The sequence below is a fragment of the Myotis daubentonii genome, chromosome 12 (genome assembly GCF_963259705.1).
Source record: "Myotis daubentonii chromosome 12, mMyoDau2.1, whole genome shotgun sequence".
Lineage (NCBI taxonomy): Eukaryota > Metazoa > Chordata > Mammalia > Chiroptera > Vespertilionidae > Myotis > Myotis daubentonii.
Window position 1 is genome coordinate 76,016,599 of NC_081851.1, and position 6,000 is coordinate 76,022,598.

The following is a 6,000-nucleotide window of genomic DNA, read 5'->3' on the forward strand; positions in this document are numbered from 1 at the left end:
CTACCTGTCACCTGGCCGTTTATTCCATTCATTCATGAACGTTTTATCTGATGCTTCCTGTGGGACAAACACCACCCTTCCCCCTCCCCTCCCCCTCCCTTTTAGAAGGCAAGTTGCAGGAGAGCCAGTCATTTTGTCAGCTCTGTTCACTGAAGAACATCAAGTGTCTGTAAAAATATCCGGCACATAGCAGACTATTATGCATATTTAGGACGGGGCTGGGGCTGGAGATACGAAAACAAAGAGAGGATTTATCCTTCCCTTTAGGAGCTTGCTGTTCGGTGAGGGAGTCAGAATCTCGGCAGATATGGACTGCAGCGTGGGGAGTGTAGGACGAGGTGTATGGCAGAGAGTCCTGGTCCTCCCTGCTCACTCCGCCTCCATCCCTGGCCCCCCATCAGTCACACTATGCCTCTGCCCCTAGTGATCTTGGCTAAAGATGAGAGAAAAGAAAGGAAATGGACACACCGTCCTTGTCAGTTTGGGGGCCCTGGTGTGGTCACGGGTGGCTTTGGAGAGAGGTAAGCTGCTGCCTCCATATTCCTTTTGCCTTGTTTTTAATAGAACGCTGCCCTTGGGTTGAGCAGACTGATCTTTCATCCGAAGAACAGTCCTTGGTTCTGCCTCAGACCGGCCTTGGCGGTGCAGTGGGGAAACCTTGCGTGGTACTGAAATATTCATTTCACCGATGAGGCCAACTCTAATGGAAACTTCTAAGTCTGTACTTCTCCATTCTTATTCCCCCGAAAGCAAAGAATACAAATATACAAGTAAGATTTTGGTTGGCTTTGGTTATTGGAGCCAATGGGATTTTATTTCTCTTTATAGGAAGAGTCCAGAAAACCTTCCACCTCCCTCCCAGCAGACCCCAGAATTCCGCCGTGGCTTGTCCTGCTCAGTGTGTATTTCAGTGAGGGCATGGCACTCACCTTTACTTTTGATGCAACTTAGTATGTGTCAACTTACACATCATATGTACATGTTTTCCTTCTGATTGTTTCAGTAGGAACAACCTGGAGGCACTTCAAGGCTGGCGTTATCTGGAGTTGGGGGTTGGGGAATTAGATGAGATGCGTCTACACTAATCATTTGTATTTAATTTTCTTTTTAAAAAAATATGTTTTTATTGATTTTTAAAGAGAAAGGAACAGAGAGGGATAGAGAGATAGAAACATAGATGAGAGAGAAACGTCATCGATTGGCTACCTCCTACATGTCTCCTACTGGGGATTGAGCCTATAACCACCCAGGCATGTGCCCTGACCAGGAATCAAACCGGTGACCTCTTGGTTCCTGGGACAATGCTCAGCCACTGAGCCACACTGGCCAGGCTCCATTTGTACTTTCATGTTCTGACCAGGCTGAACTGGCTAGTGTTTTACTCAGAACAGAAATCTTCATACATAAAGATCCTGCCTGATGCCCTGCTCCCAAACTGGCACCCCTGGCTGGGGAAGAGAGAAGTCTAGCAACAGAGGCAAGGCATGTGGGCACGGTGAGTGGCCTGGAGTGGACAGACCAGAAGGGTCAGTGCCGGGCACCTGGAGAGGCTGCTGCTGTGGAAGTGGAAAGAGCCCAGAGACACGTTTCCGGCAACGAGGCGGGCGGGGCTCACCTGTTACAGGGGCGTTTCAACATGGCGCCGCTCGGGGGAGAGGTCATTGGCATAGCAGGCTGGCATCGCTGCTGAGGAAAACGATAACAGTGCCCACAGTGAGTCCACATTACCCTCCATCCACAAATCTAATTGGAAAACGAAGAATCGTGGGATTTGGGGCAAACCCAACAGCGTGAGAAGGGACCAAGATGAGCAGCAGAGCATATTCCAGGTGCACAAGACACTTACGAACAAAAAACCCAGCACCACCTAGTTATTATCTTCAGATTTGAGAGGAGATTGTTCCCATATAATACAAAAAAGTCAGTATGAAAAAGTGATCGGTCAGCAAGTAAGAGCTAGACCTGGGCAATCAAAAAATCCGATGTGGACATCAAAATGTCGATGGATGGCCGAAGGCAGGGCATCAACACAACCAGCTGATGGCAAAGGCACAGACTAGGACGCAGGTAAAGAGACAGAGGTAGAAAACAGGAGAAGCAAATTAAGAAACATGAGGATGGATCCAGGGGTTCAGCAGCTGCCGGAAGCCGGTCCATCCTTGCTGCTTGACACAGTCACTGCAGGAAAGAAACATCTGCACAGCATATGTTTCAAGGGACCTGGCGTATATAGCATACTGTTCTTAATATGTTTGCTCCCCTTAGCACTGTGTGTTTTAACCAAGGTCACCTCTCCTAGAAAGGTTGTTTCCCCAGGTAGGAATTTTTCCCTGAAGTCAGGGAGGGGATGAAACTCCTTAACTAAGTGCCAGGCGGGTAGTTAATCACTACAAACAATCATGCTTAAGCTACATAATCTTTACTCCCTGGAATGGAGATAAGAAACGCCCTAGCCTTTGTAATAGAAATTGACAGGATTAAAATCAACTGGTATAAATACGGATGTAACAAGACAATAAACAGCAGAACCTCTCTGGAGATCGAGACCAGAACTTGGCTTGAGATCCTGGCTAGGCTGCTGATCAACTGAACGCTGATCTCCGTGTCATTCCTTCTTCGCCGACTCCGTCCACACCTTTGAGGAACCCCTGGACCTGCTGGGGTTGGACCCCGGCAAGCAGCTAACCAACTGCAGCTCTAGAGGAGAAAACAAACATTAGGCAGGAAATAAAGCAATCCAAGAAAAAATGGAAGATCATTTTCTGAGCTGAGAAGGCGAATCCTCACACGGAAAGGCTGAGCTGGATTAATCGAACAAGATATATCCTGGATTAATGAAAAATATAGATTTCAGAAAGCCTTGGCTAGAAAGGAAATCTCCCGGCTCTCGGAGAGAAAAACATGCGCTATCTACAGGGAAGCAAGCGTGTGCACTGAGACTGCTTTCATCGGCGGCTCTGGGGGCGATGGCTATAACGCATTGCTTTTAAATTCCACGGGAGGATGGTTTGAATCTAAATTCTATGTCCAGACAAGCCATCAACCAAGTTAAAGCCAAACTAAAGCACTTCCAGACATACATGCATTCACAGTTTACCTCTCAGATATTCTATACACAAAAAAGAAAAATTACTTTAGGAGATATTTTAGCAGAATAAAAAGGAAACCACAGAAAAAGATGATACAGGATATAAAAAAGAGGGCATTAGTGAATGTAGAATGCTACAAGGAAATGCAATGAGGGTGTGTTAGACTTGGTTTCTTAAAAATTCTCTTTTGTATAAGATAGGGCTTTTTTATTTTTTTATTTTATAAAAAGGATAAAGTCAGCCCTAGCTGGTATAGTTCAGTGGATAGATTGTCGGCCTGAAGACCGAAGGGTCCTGGGTTCGATTCCAGTCAAGGGCAGGTACCTTGGTTATAGGCTTCTCCCAGGCCCGGGCCCTGGTCAGGGCTCATGCAGGAGGCAACCAATACACGTGTTTCTCTCACATCAATGTTTCTCTCTTCCACACTCCCTAAAAATCAATGGAAAAATGTCCTCGGGTGAGAAAAAAAGGATAAAGTCAGATGACTTGATGCTTTGTATTTTTGAATTACTCTATAGACTCAGTACGGAAGACCTATAGAGGTTACGGAAGAGGGTTTAAATGTTACGGAGCTTAGCAAAGTATAAATAATATTTGGTGCTAAGGTTTAAGGAGGCCAGTAGACTGGGGCGGCCCTGATGCCTTGGGAGCTTAGATAAGCAAACCAACACCCAAGCTAGAGTCTCTGCACTTGAATCTGAAGGTGAAACCTAAGGACAACCAATTGCAGCCAGCTGGCCTTCCCCAAATGAGACCGCTGCGAAAGCTATAGCCAGTCAGAGCATGGCTGCGCTGTGCTCCCGCCAGGGGGAGTGGTGGCTGCTCTAACCACTTCTGCTTGGGAGCTGCCCACTTTCAACAGATGTTTGCTCCAATAGACATTTCGAACCTTGGACGTGCCTCCCTTTACCTTTGTCACACTGTAGTGCAAACGAGGAAGAGGAGGAAGGAGATGTGGAGTTTGTATAAATGTGCACATTTCTTCATGGTGTATATCCTGATGGCATAGTGGAAACTGAAAAGATTCAATCTGACATCGTCCAGGCCAGTGAGGTTTCATCACATTATTCAACCTCACAAGAAGAATTTGAAAGCAAGCTGTTCATAGTAGTTGCTTATGGGCAGCGGGACAGGGTGTGGAGAAAATGGGGTCGATTTTACCTTTTGTAACCTTCTGATAACACGAACATTATTTTTGTATAAAACTATTTAGCCTTTCCTTTGGTAAAATCCCAGGCTGGTAGGTCCCAGGCTGCTAGACCCTGGGGTTTAAATTTCCCTGGGGCACCTCGTTATTTCTAAACAAAGTGCCTTGTGGGTCTCCCCATATTGTACCTCTCAGAAACCACCCGGTTTTCCTTTTTTTTTTTTGTTCCCAATGAAGAGAAAAACCTGCAAGTTAGAGCTCACCTTGTCACGGTTCACCTTCTGCACGGGTACATGTGGGTAGTATACAAGCAAGGCCTTTCAGGATGGACTACACTTATGTCTAGCAGCTGAAATTCAAGAGGAAAGGCAGCGAGAGGGTTTGTAATATTGGGATGAAGATCATCGCAAAGCAGCCTATGGACTTAGAGATTCTCAGCAGCCTTGCGGTGCTGGGCAAACCACTGCGCTTCACAGTTCCTTCCTTCTGAATTCCCATCGGAGCGCTCACTGTGGGCAGCCTGCAGGGCGTGGTCACACCCAGGCTGCTGGGGCCGCCCACACAGGCAGGACGGCTCATTTTTCAGAAAAGAGGGTCATTTATTCAGGCTGCCAGGCGAGAGAGGACTCGCAAACCAATGAGTTATCTGTGTACTTTGCATACAGACGGGAGGATTCATCTTTGTTAACTGCTTGTTTAATGTTACAGTTAATAACTGCGTACCTTGTCACCCCGGACCATCCATCACCGTATTGAACGGTGGGGTTCCTGTTTGTGCTTTTTCTCCTCTTTAGAAGGTGGCTGCTTATCTTTGCTTAAGGTTGATTTGGATCGAACGAAGCAGCCTCGATGGTTATTGAAAGAACTGCTGATGTCGCCCTGGCCGGTGTGGCTCAGTGGATAGAGTGTTGGCCTGTGGACCGAAGGGTCCCGGGTTCGGTTCTGGTCACGGGCACGTACCTCGGTTGTAGGTTCCTCCTTGGCCTGGGCCCTGGTTAGGGCGCGTGCAGGAGGCAACCAATCGATGTGTTTCTCTAACATCGATGTTTCTCTGTCTTCCCTCTCTCTTCCACTCTCTCTAAAAGCAATGGAAACATATCCTCAGGTGAGAATTAAAAAAAGAAAAAGGCCTGCTGTGGTTTGCGGGGCACATTTCCACGGGAAGCACTTTTGCTCCTTCCCATTTCAAGGAAGGCGCCTGTGGATCGGGAGCAGAAGGCGGAGAGGCAAGAAGGTTGGTCTGAAAATCGGGCGTGAGTCCCAGGCTTGCCAGGGAAGCTCTGTGCTGTTGAGCAAGTGACTTCTTTGGGACTCGGTTTCCCCCTGGGTAAAATGAGGGATCTGTCATAAAAGGCCTTGGCACACCGCCCCAGCCTTCACACTGTCATTGTATACAATCCGCCAGGAATACAGCCCTTTTCGGGAACGCATCTTTCTTTTGACCAAAAAGTAGCTCGCACGTAGCTGCCGGCCCGAACAATATTCCACGGAATGAGTTCCCCGGCTACGGCATCTTCAAGCTCCGTGAAACATGCCTTTTTCCATTATCAGCAGTAACTATAGAAACCGCCTGCCCGGTGTCTATTGTGAGGAGCCTTTAGCCTCGTCAGGGCTTTAGAAGAAACTGACACAAAGGGGGGCGGGCGAGTAAACAGGCGGTGGCGGGAGCTGCCTTCCCTGTTAGCAGCCGACGCTGCCTCTGCTTAATTGAAAAGTCCCGAGTGTTCCCGCAGTTCCTCCCGGCAGATGAGGGATTCAGTTCAG